Source organism: Heloderma suspectum, chromosome 6 (assembly GCF_057233095.1).
Source record: "Heloderma suspectum isolate Gila_16-S chromosome 6, 16-S_ref, whole genome shotgun sequence".
NCBI classification, from domain to species: Eukaryota; Metazoa; Chordata; class Lepidosauria; order Squamata; family Helodermatidae; genus Heloderma; species Heloderma suspectum.
This window is the reverse complement of record NC_139463.1, coordinates 58,580,853-58,593,467: the sequence shown is the minus strand read 5'-3', so window position 1 is coordinate 58,593,467 and position 12,615 is coordinate 58,580,853.

The window sequence follows — 12,615 nt, the reverse complement described above, 5'->3', positions numbered from 1 at the left end:
CCCCTACTTCTAACACTCTGTAACGGCCATTGAGTTAGGAGACTGGTTTTTTTCCTGAACTCCATTAGTAAATTTAATGCTTAAGATGCATCTTATTTTGGCATACCTACTCGGCTATACTTGTGCAAAGTTTCGGGCTTTTTTGGCTGGTGCCTACTTGCTACAACACTCCCTCCTACCTTCGAGTGGGAGCTGGAGGGGCTTTGCTCAGAGCAGCAAAGAGAGCAACATCTGGGGTTCTTCACCTGGCTGTCAAGATGGAACATAGATGGGGGGGAGCTGCCTGCTGTTTGCTTCACAGGGGTGTGCTGGGGAATGATGCCACTTTATGGATGAGAATTCCTCCCTCCTCACTAATCATAGTTGCAACTGTAGAATTATTCCAGAAACACCATGAATCTCCTCTATCCCGGACTCCCTTTCCAGTGCTCTTTAATGGAATGGACGGCCACGGAAGCATTTCCATGGGAACAAGTCCTTCTTCAGAGCTTAAGAAAGGCTGACTCCCCTTCTCCCAGGCCCCCCATTTGCTTCCAGGATCACACCACTGAGAAACAACTCAGGTACTTTCATACGCTTGCCCAGTGTGAAGGAGGATGTTACCTGCCATGGGTGGATGTTCAGGAGCCTCTTGCCTCCCCCCATCAGTCCACGTTTGGATCCAGACACAGCATGTAATGCGTGTGCCACAGAATAAACAGCATTGTAGATCCTGTAGCTGTGACTTGTCATGCTCATTTCAAACGTGGTGTGTGGCAGGTCCTCTGCCTTCTCCTTCCCAGTACAGTTTCTCTTTCCTCGTGGGGAGGTTTGGCCTGATTTCAGAAACTGACAGCTAAATGCCTTTTCCCACCAGAAATGGAGAAGGACAACTCCTTGTGGCTGGAGTGGATCTAACACCCCAAGAAAATGCTTGAATTCTGGCACATCCCTTGTGTGGACTTTGAAGTGCAAAGCACTATACAAGGTTTTTAGATTCGAGCCACCTGAGGGGGCTCCTGCCACAGCCATTTCCCAATAGGATGTCATGATCCAAACCTTCCTAAATGGGGTCCCGGTCTTTCTTTCATGATTCCTCAAGAACAGTGTTAATTGTGACATAGCACTGGAGTCCCCAAAGAAAATCATCACTTGGGGCTCAAACCAAGAATGAGGAATAGATCCACTTCCTATCTGACGCCGATAAAGTGGGTCTGCTGGATTGAATGTTTTAGAGATGGCCACACAGATGTCATTCTGCTTGAGCATTGGGGTGAGTGTCTGGATGAAATGTTCAATGCTGTCACCCTCGGGAGCAAGGAGCCCAATCCAGTTCCAGTGGAAATGCAGGAGCAGCCGGACTAAGCCTTCATACTGAGGAATTTCACTGGGATCAATCCGATAGAAGGCAGGGAATGGCCCTCCCCCTCCCTGAGCAGGGTCCAGAAAGCCATAACCGAGCTGAAGGAAGGAATTTGCTATGAATCTGTTGTAGCAGAATGTTTGGGCAGCAAGCACAGTATGAATGGCATGAGCTTCCATGGACTACTAAAGCTGACCGTGGATGCATAAAGTGCTCCCCAGAAGGAAGATGGACATCTTAAAAATACATATCTAAATATAAAGTAAGGCACTGTGATGTTGTTAAGTCTCCACCAGGTGTGGATATCACCCCCAAAAGTCAGGGTGACCATGCATGTAACCCGAAAGCATTTCATAGCATTCCAGTGAATGTGCTCTTGTGTCGAAATTCTAGAAATGTATTGGGGGCTTTCTGGCCCTCCCCATATACGTATAATAGTTTGGTCATGGCAACCTAAGAAGAGTCCTGCTGAATCAGACCAAGGGTCCATGTCATCCAGCATTCTGTTCCCAGAGCTGCAAACCAGATGCTCGTGGGAAACTCACAGGCAGGACATGAGTGCAACAGCACCTCCTGCCCATGATCCCCACAACTGGCATACAGACTCATCGTCCCTACGATACTGAAGGCAGCATACAGGCATCAGGACTGGTATCCAGTAATAGCCTTCTCCACCTGGAATGTGTCCAATCCTCTCTTAAAGCCATGCCAATTGGTGGCCATCACTGCATGTGGCAGGTGAGTTCCACAGTTTAACTATGTGCCATGTGAGGAAGTCCTTTTATCATTTCTCTCCTTACTCACCTTCTTTCCAAAGATAAACAATCCCAGATGTTGTAACTCTCCTAATAGGGGAGTTGTTCCAGCTGCTGATCATTGCAGTAGCCCTTTTCTGCACTTTTTTCACCTCTGCAATGTCCTTCCTTGGTGTGGTGACCAGAACTGTACACAGGATTCCAAGTGTGGTTGCAACCTAAATATGTATAAGTGGAGTTTGATCATGGAAATTTTATTTTCAGCTCCTTTGCTAATTATGCAACACATGGAATTTTCCTTTTTCACAGCAACCACACACCGGGATGACATTTTCATTGAGCTGTCCACCACAACCCCGAGATCTCTTTCATGGGCAGTAACTGCTAGCTCAGGTCACATCAGCTTGTACGTGAAGTTGGGATTTTTTGCCCCAATGTGCAACACATTACACTTGCTAACACTGAACCGCATTTGATCAAATTGAATCTAGTCTTCATGGAAAGGCATCGAGACACACAAGACAGAAAATGAGAGGCAATGTTATTCGTATCTATCCCCAGATGGATCCCCTTACCTGTGGGATCTTGTAGATGCCTGTTAGGGATGCTATTTCTCTGGAAGATTTGGAGTCCAGACCCCCAACAATGGAGAGCAGTTTATCCTGCCGGTCACATTTATAATTGGGCATCATTCGCCCCCGAGAGGAAAGCAGAGCAAGGCTGTTCTGATGCATCCATCTGGCAAGGTTCTTGTGTTCATACATGCGGAAGCCCAGCGTTGTGTTGGGAAGGAGAGCTGGATCCTTGTTGAGCTCTGTGATAGCAAATGCCAAGGCCAGGAAGTGCTGGTAGTTCTTGGCTATCGACCTGTAGCGGAGAGAGAGACATTGGGAGGTGGGTGAGGATACCAATGGAACTGGTGAGAAGTGCAGTGTTAAAAAAGCTTCTGCTTTAAATGTGCCTATTATTCGGAACCATGAGGACTCCAACATTGTTTTATTCTTAGAGGAAGGAGCATAGTTCAGGGATAGAATGCCTCCTCTGAAGGTTTCTGGTCCCAGGATCCATACTTGGCATATACAGGCTATCCTGGGAGAGACAGAGAGAGACCCTGCCTAACACCCTGGAGAGCTGTTGCTACTGATGAAAATGGGGAAAATTACACCTATCACTTTTGGGAAGAATTGCAACAATTAAAATGAATGTATTACCTAGAATGTTATTTTTGTTTCAAATGATACCCATCATTACATCGGATTTACCTTTTAAGCAGTGGCAGACCAAGTTGATATGGCATATAACCAAGTTGATAAGGCAAGCAAAAAACCCAAGAGTTCAAATACAAATGTTCCAAGATGCAAAGGAAAGAGGTGGCTTGGGATTACTAGATTTGAAAACCTATTTTTCTGCCTGCTGCTTGATGTGGATGAAGGAATGGGTGATGTTGATGTTGCTATAGAATTAAAGCCAGAAACTTTTTCATTTGGACTAACAGTTGAACACATACAAGAGAAGGGGGAACCCTCTTTCTCTACATGACAACGGCTGCACGGTTATTGTATGCACAGAAGTGGCAGAATGAAACAAGACCAACTGTGAGCGAGTGGATGATGAAAATGATGGAGCTGGCAGAGATGGCAAAACTTACTGATATAATTAAAGAAGGATCAACAGCCAAATTTATGTTAGATTGGAAGCCTTTTATAGCATTTGTACAAGAAATAGAGAAAAATGATGTCTATGTATGTGGATTTTGAGCTTTGAGATGGTTGGTTCTCTTTTCTTTTTTTTCTTTTGTTGTTGTAAAAAATTGGGAGAGAAATCATACAATGTCTGTGAACTCAATGTATGACATACAACTAAGATAAGAAGTACAAAATAATAATAAGCATTTGTTGTGTAAGGGGAGCCAAAGGTAGATACCTTACAATCTTAAGAGGTACTTTAGTGTATGTGCATTGTGTGTTTATGTTGTTGTTGTTGTTATCATTTTTAAAAATAAAATTATTATATCAAAAAAGAAAAGAACCCTCAAGTCTACGACTCTCCTTACAGGTCGAAGCCAATCCTGACAGGCCTCTGAGAGCGTCATCTCAAACCATGAGATTTTAAACATCAGCAGCATTGCTGATGCATTTCCCTGGAAGGAGCTTTCCCATCTGAGAGCAAAGCAGGCAAGCCCGTATCCCAGATCCCTCTGGTGGAAACTTACCGGCGAATACCGGATATGTATAATCGGGGGAATCTACAGAAGTCTTCTGACTTTTTGAAATAATAAGTGCCAAGGTGTAGATTTCCACCGACAGTGAGGTCTCTCAGCCTGTAATAATCTTCTTCCAGGTTAGACGGCCAGGTCAGGGGGCACGTGGTCCTCAGCATCCTCTCGGTGGCCTGAGGCAGGAGCCAAAACAGCAGCAGCAGCAGCCAAATCATCAGCAGCACAGGGAGACCTTCCCTGCTAGGTCAGAGACAAAGAGAATGAGAGAAAGATGCCCTGGCAGGGGAATTAGATCACAGCAAGAAGAGAGAAGATGCCAAGTGACCAGACACCACCCCAGCCCCACGTGGAGTCACTCCAGGCATATTTCTATTAGGCATGTTTTCTCCCGGATTTCTTTGACCTGCTGGATGGAAATCCCTGGAGGATTCATCAAGAATTATTGTCATTTTGATAATTCCAGGCAAGAGTAATCACCGCATCCCAATAACACTGTGCCCCCTTTGCACTTTGGAGGGAGAATAACAGATTTGCATCACTCTTTGCTTCTTTGTGGGCCACTTGGACTTGACCTGAGTTGTCAGGTTCCTCCCTTTCACCTGTGTCAATGTGAGCATTTACATCCAAGATGGAGTCTAGCTTAGCAAAATCATAGCCTCACTTCTCAGGCACATCCTAAGCTCTGATAAGATAAACGGTACCAGAGTTCGGTAGCATGGAATGTGCTGAGGTGGAGATATTGACCTTTGACTCATCTTACAAGCTGAGAGGCCCACTAGCAAGAAAACTGCAGCTAATGAACCAGAGCAAAGAGCAGTATGGATCGCTAAGTCTCTCTAAAACTACTGGCAACTTGGTTACTGGCCTGGGGCCTTACTCCTGGGTATGTGTGAGACGCACAGGAAAAAGGGCTCCACCATAGATTTAGGAGCAGAAATGGGGCACAAAAGGAGCAAGCATGAACATAGGTCTCTTCCCCTTTCCTCCTTGCACTGTCCTCACAACGTTCTGGAGTTATAAGGACCCCTGACGACATGTCAGTCAGTCCAAGATGGGGGGGGGCTTTACCTCAGGACATCAAGAGGTTAACTTTGCCGCACCTCTCCCCACCTCAGAAATGGAAGGGGTGGCAAACTTTCTAGTGAGGAAGCCAAAGAGTTCCAGTACTTATTTTTGATGAGACTATTAGACTCCCTCATCCCTCCAAAAAAAGGAGTGCTGAGCTCTCTGCTGAGGAAACGTCAGAGTATCAGAAACCATGTTCTTCCTCTGTGGAGAGTTTCATACACAAAGGTCTCAGACAGAGAAGGGGCCACCATGTCCCCAGTCCGAGACAAGGGAGTTCCCTCCTAGCGTAGGACTTCCTGCCTTTCCCCTGAAGCTGCCATAACAGGAGAAGCAGTTCTGCCAGGAAGCGGCCTCTGTCTTCTCAACCCTGAGGGTCCAAGGGGAAGTCTCCAAGGGCAACAGCAGAACAGCCTGTTAGCTCCTTTAGAAAGAATGAAGGAGTAGAAAAATAAAAAAGAATTCCTCATGTCACTCTGCGGGGTTCCCAGATTCCCCTGGTGAAGGGTCTGGAAGTTTAATTTTGGTTCCAAAGCCATGGATGAAATGCAGGCTCAGCCTGAGCCATTGATTTTTCAACCAGTCATTCAAGTCTGCATGCAGTCATGGAGGAGGGGAGGATGGAAGTGCTGAGCTAGCAGGAGAGGCAGACAGAGAAGAGCCGGAGTTCAGGGCTAGAGCACACAGTCTTCATGTAGAAGGTCCCAAGTTTGATCCCCAGGATCTCCAGCCAGGGTTGGGAATGGCTCTTTTCTAAATCTCTGGAAAGTCACTGCTAGTTAGCTTGGAAACATCCTCCCCCACCTGGTTCCCTCAGTGCAATGCAGGGCAGGAGAAGCACGGGGGGATCATTCCCTCTTGCTTCTCCATCCCTGCATTTGTGGCTAGACAGCCGATTTTGGCTCTCTAGCCATAGGACCTTGGAAAGGGGGAAGTGGCAGCTAGATGATTTGTAGGATGTGTCGTACCAGCATTTCTCACTTCTCCGTCCTGGCATGCCCACAGAAACGCCCTGGTTTTGCTGCTTTCTGCTGCTCTTCCAACTGCAAAGTGCAGGGCAACTCCGCGCCACTTACAAGGAAGCATGGGAGGGGGTGGAGGTCAGTTCTCAGGGAACTGAACCATCCATGGCCACATAGCCCCTGACTAGTGGCCATCAGATTGCACCCTTAGTGACATCAGGATCTGGGTTAGAATACAGGTCTGAATAAAATTGCACAAATTGATTACTGATCTGTATAGTCCCACAAACCAATGAATTTTGATTGTCTTTAACTGAGCAAATAATATTTCTTAGGTTGCGGAGTTTCAGCTCATAGGCTAGTGATTTAGAGATTCTATCCCCAAATACAGAGTATTTTTCTTGAAGGCAAACGAGTGATGTCAAAATCTTCCCTACTTCAAGGGCTATAAGATCCATTCTTCTTTGTGAAAGAAGACAGTAATTTTTTGCCCCACCTGATTTGTTGTGTTTCATTTCCAGAAGTTTTATTTCTGACAAAAGTGTTTCTTTTTTTCATATTGAAACCTTCTGAATTGCTATCAATTCATTTACACAAATGCCCCTTGTAACAGAGTTCATTGCATCCCATATTCTGCATGTGACAATCCTACTTGCTCATTGTATGGAAATAATGTTCTATTTCACTTTTAATTGTCACAACACAGAGTTGGTTTTATGGATGATAGGACTGAAGCACCATGGATCAGTTTAGAGGATCAGTGTAAACAAGGGTTTATGGTGAGACTTATGGCTGAATGATCGGATACCCTTTTTTGATAGATCTCTGTGCTTATGATGGAAGAGGCATGAGTCGAAAAAATGAATAGATGGTCTATTCTAGTATATGTTCGATAGTGATGGGCAAAGTATGCATAATCTCAGGATCCTATATTTAAGAAACTATTAATTTAAATGCAGCCAAAAGGTCCCTAAATAATGACATAGTGGTGTTCCTGCACTCATCCCCAAAGCAAGTTCTGTCCATAGCTGAATCATTTATTATGTTGAAATTCCCCCTATAATTGTTACACCTTGTTGAAATACCGCTAATTTTTGCAAACTGTCACGTAAAAAAGTATGTTGATTTGAATTTGGGGAGTACAAAGTGGCAAATATATACTTTGAACCTCCTATGGCGCCTTTCATAAATAGGTCTCTGCCACTGGGGTCTGCCGTAGTACTTTCTATGGATAGATGGGAGGTTTCAAAAGGAATAGCCACACCACGGGCTTCTCAATAGCCTGAGGCAGTAAATTGTTGTCCAAAATGTGAGTGTTTTAAGACTGCCTGATATCTCTTAAATGGATGCGTCACTGGAGCATGCTTTTGAATTTCTGCTTTAACAAAGGAACACTTTTCCTTTTAACAACTATGATTAAACCCTTGACAGTGAGGGAATAACATTTTAGATCACCCATTTATGTCGTATTAGATACCTGTGACAATGTAACCTTGATAACTAAGCAAGTCCAAACTGGCTACAAGCGATGACAAAACAAGTAGCCTTGAAAAAATGACACTTTCAACATTTCAACAAAAATGTATAACTATAACTTATACCAGAAATTATCCCTGTCTAGGGATGGACGAAAGGGACTTACCTCATCCCGCAGCTTGCTTCGCGGTGGGGGGGAGGCGCTTCGGTTCTCCCCCCGAAGTTCAGGCTGGGGGGGAGGTGCCCCGCCTCACCCGGCCAAAATTCACCGTTGTGCTTATTTTCGCTGTAGTCTACGTACATTTTTTCGTAGACTACCCCTGCCCAAAAAAGGAACGCAAATGGTGGCGCCCATGGGCGCCGCCATTTGCGTACGTGCTTTTTTTTCTCAAAGTCACCTGTGATAGGCTACGTAAAGATTTACATAGTCTATCACGGGTCACGTTGAAAATCTAGCCGTGATAGCCTACGTAAATCATTACGTAGCCTATGACGTGGTTTCTTTTTTTTTTTACTTTACTTTGTAATGGCGGTGGCCCCCACCAAAACGCCACCGGAACCCGCCGCCGAGAGGGACATTCGAAGGAGGTAAGTCCCATCCCGGGGGGGGGGCGGGGGGATGAAGAATTTCACCACCAATTTCAGGGGGCCGAATGCGTTGGCATTCGGCCTCCTGGAGATTTGTGGAGAAATTATCCGCCATCCCCAGACTTGTAGGGGCTTCCGCCTCCAGGCTGGGGGAGAGTGGAGCACTTTCATAACTCACCTCAGTCTGTATGAGTTTGTAGCTCTTCCATTTGTCCTGAAGGGGCTTCAGCTATGTTTCAAAGGCTAACAGGCTGCTGAATGTAGGGATGGCAGAGAATTTCGCCATGGATCTCAGGGAGGCCGAATACCAGTGAATTCGGCCCCCCGAAATATGTGGTGGAACGCCTGCCCCCCTGCCCCCCCGTGGATCCCCCCGGGACGAGACTTATCTGGGGCGAATCTTCCGGGCGGCGGCGGCTTCGGCGGCTGCTTTGGCGGCGGCGGCAGCTGGTCTTCTGACTGGCTGCCACTGCTGCCATTTGCAGGGTTTTTTTTACACAGATGTGATAGGCTATGTAAGTTTTTATGTAGCCTAAAATGTCTGGGTAAAAAAAAAAAAGTTGTATGCAAATGGTGGCGGCTACGGCCAGCTGCCGCCATTTGCGTATTCCTTTTTTTTTTACCCAGACGTTTTAGGCTACATAAAAACTTACGTAGCCTAAAATGACTGGGTAAAAAAAAAAAAGAAGGAAGGCATATGTAAATGGCGGCAGCTATGGCCACCGCCATTTGCATTCCTTATTTTGGGCCATCTTAGTCTACGTAAATAATTACGTAGACTAAGACGGCGAAAATAATGGGAACGCAAATAGCGTCCGCTACGCTATTTGCGTTCCCCTTATTTTCTCCATCATAGTCTACGTAAATATTTACGTAGATTAAGACGGCCAAAAATAAGGAGCGCAAATGGCGGCAACCATTGCTGCCGCCATTTGCGTATGCGGGGTTTTTTGTGTTTTTTTTACCCAGAGCCCTCCGCGGCCAGAAATCCAGCTGCAGATGGCTCTGGTCTTACTGGCCCTGGCTGGCTGCTCTGTAGAGCTGCCGCAGAGCACAGCTGGCTGCGGAGGATTCCGGAGGGGAGGAATGGAGTGCCTCCCCCCACGTCCAGGATTTCAGGGGGAGGGATGGAACACCTCCCCCCCACCATCAGCATAATTCATGAAAGTTAAGTGATTTTTATACATCCCTAGCTGAATGGGCAGGGGGATTCCGCCTGTGCGTACCTGGATGATGTGGCCATTTTCAGCCAGACCTGGGAATCCCATCGGGAACATGTCAACCAATACGCCGTTTGGGCGTATTCAGGAGGCTGGCCTGACCATGAAGGCCTCAAAATGTCAATTTGGCCTCGGAGAGGTCACCTACTTAGGCCATCGGGTGGGAGGAGGCACCATTAAACCCCTTGATGCCAAAATAGGGTACATTCGGAGTTGGCTGGTGCCCCACCCCAAGAAGCAGATTCAGTCCTTTTTGGGGTTGCCTGGATGTTATTGGCGATTTGTGCCCCATGTCAGTGACCTGGCTGCCCCTCTGACCGACCTTTGTAAAAAGAAACAACCTGTACAAGTGACGTGGACTGCATTCTGTCAACAGGCTTTTGATCAGGTGAAAGCTAAGTTGGTGGACTATCCCATTCTGCAGGCCCCTGATTTTAAGGCCCCTATTGTCCTTCAGATGGACGCCCCACAGGGGGGGATGGGGGCCATCTTTCCGCAGGAAGGGCCAGACCAAGAACTCCACCCAGTAGTCTATTTGAGTAAAAACATATTGCCTTGAGAAGGGAACCTGGCTACTGTGGAGAAGGAGTGTCTGGCCATTGTGTGGGCCTTAGGCAAGCTCCATCCTTATTTATGGGGCTGAAAGATCCAGCTACAGACTGACCATCCCCCCTGTGCTGGCTGGATCCAGTGAAGGGGTCAAACCGGAAGCTATTGTGCTGGAGCCTAGCCCTGCAGGGCTATCATTTTACTGCCTCTCACATCCAGGGCAAGAAGAACATTTTGGCTGACAGCTTCTCCCATGTTCATGATTTGAGCCAGGTGTCAGGAGACGGGACTCCTGATCAGCGAGCCTAGGCTGTTGGGCTTCTCTGGAGGAGCCCGCGGGAGAGTTTTCCAATCTGGTTTTCGTTTCTTTTCTGTAACATGTATTTTATTTAAAATCTGAGATGGGGGGGGGGATAGAGAGTAGGGAAATTGTCCCCCAAGCCCTCTTCTTTTAAAGGGGGGGATGTCAAGAATGCGTTAATAGAGTAGGAGCCATGAGGGCTGCTGTGGTCTGCAGCAGCCAGCTGGAGGTTGGTTGTTTTCAGGTGCATGTGAGCCTGTAGCTCAAGGCCGTGATTTGCCCAGCTAATTGGGAAAATGATAAGAGCCGTGCCTGGTGGGAAGATACAACCTCTTTGGAGGGTGGAGTGGGGTGTCCCAGGCCTGGGTTTGGATTGAGTGCCTCGAACATGCCTTGGGTTGCTAGGGCTGGGCAATGAAAGGAGGGCTAGAGAAGGGTCAGGTGTCTCTCCTCGGTCCTGATGGTACTAGGGTGTGCTGCTGATCAATGGCGATCCTGGGAGACCCATACTTTGGTATATATAGGGTAGCCCAGCTAGCTTTCTTGTTTTGCATGTGGGAGTGAGTGCCTTGGTGTTTGGTGTTTCTGGTTTTGCTTAGAGTTTTGCACCTTACTTGTAATTCCTTGTGCAACCGACCACCACTCCCTGTTCCTTCCTCTTAGTTCCTTCCCCCTAATACATTTTTACCCAACTTCCAGTTGGTGTGGTATGTCCTGAATAACTTCAGTGCTGACTATCGTGCCTATTGGCCGGGAAGGGAGCTTCTGGGTTAATTTAGGAGAATCTTGTGGTCAAGATTGGCCTGGTCTACCTTGCAGGGTTGTTGAGGTGAAACCAGCAATCCTTCACAATCCCTGAGAGAAAACTCCTCATAAAAGGATTAATTTGCCAATTCACAATGCATCACCATCCTATAAAAAAACACAGATTTACAGCACAGCCTTATATTGGAGACATCAACTCTAATCTATCACTAGAGGAGGCAAGTGCCCCATTTGAACCCATACAATGGATCTTCCTTTTTAAATATAGATTCTCTTTGGGGCAGTATGTTAACTTCTGCCTGAATCTGCCTCATGTTAGGACCTACTGACAAGGGGTTCTCTACCTCATCCTGAGTGACTAAATCCACTTCAACCTTCATTAATACTCAGGAAGGCCTGGCTTGCTATGGTCCATGGGGTCACAAAGAGCCGGACTCGACTTAATGACTGAACAATAACATGTAGGTGGATAGCATTTGTTTCAGGAGAACAAAATTCATTTAAATTTAAATATCTGAAGTCCTGCCAGTCTTCAGGGCTTGGTTGCTTTGGTAGCAACCAAGCAGAGGTCTGAGGGGTTTTTTGGAGCAAAACCAGTTGACAACTTCAAATTAAATAGCTCCTTGGAGGATTGAAAGGTCTCCTGGTCTTGAATGTCAGCTGAATGGCTTGGAGACGTGGAGAGTGCCTAGCAGAAGGCAGATCTTGATGAACAACTCACGTTCGAAGCTGATTCTCCAGTGGTGAAAAAGAACTCACAATCTTACTCTGTTTGGAGGTGGGCAAGGATCATGATCTCCAGGACGACTGATTCGTTTAGATTTTCTCATTTAAAAATCAGACAAGTTATCTGTCAAGCTAGAATTGTAAAATGATTCAACTAGCTAGAAAACAATGTTTCTGAATTAAGACGATTATCAATATCAATCATGAGTAAAAATGGTAAACACAAGAAAAACTAAAAATCAGTATTAAATCAGTATCTAACAGCTCAGAAGAAAATTATTTTTCCCAGCCCCCCTCAAACACCACTAGGAGATTCCTTTCCCACAACGATAAAAATTGAGAGTCCAAAATCCAATGTAAAGCTTTTAAGCCCCTCTCGTTTAGCCCGAGTTGGGCTTAATCAGTCACATTTTCATCAGGGGGGTATCAGCTTCTCTTTGCAAAAATAAAAATTGCATGCAGTGCTGTGTTGATACTATGAGAATACTATGATAGATTCCCTTGAAATGGTCAGAAGACTTAGTCAATAACGTCATCCATTCATTCACATGAGGTTCTCTTCTCTTCTCAGTGCTGTTGAGAGGAAACACAAGAGCACTTTTCTTTTCAAAACGGTTGAGGGATCACCCAAGCAGCAGTGCTGGATCC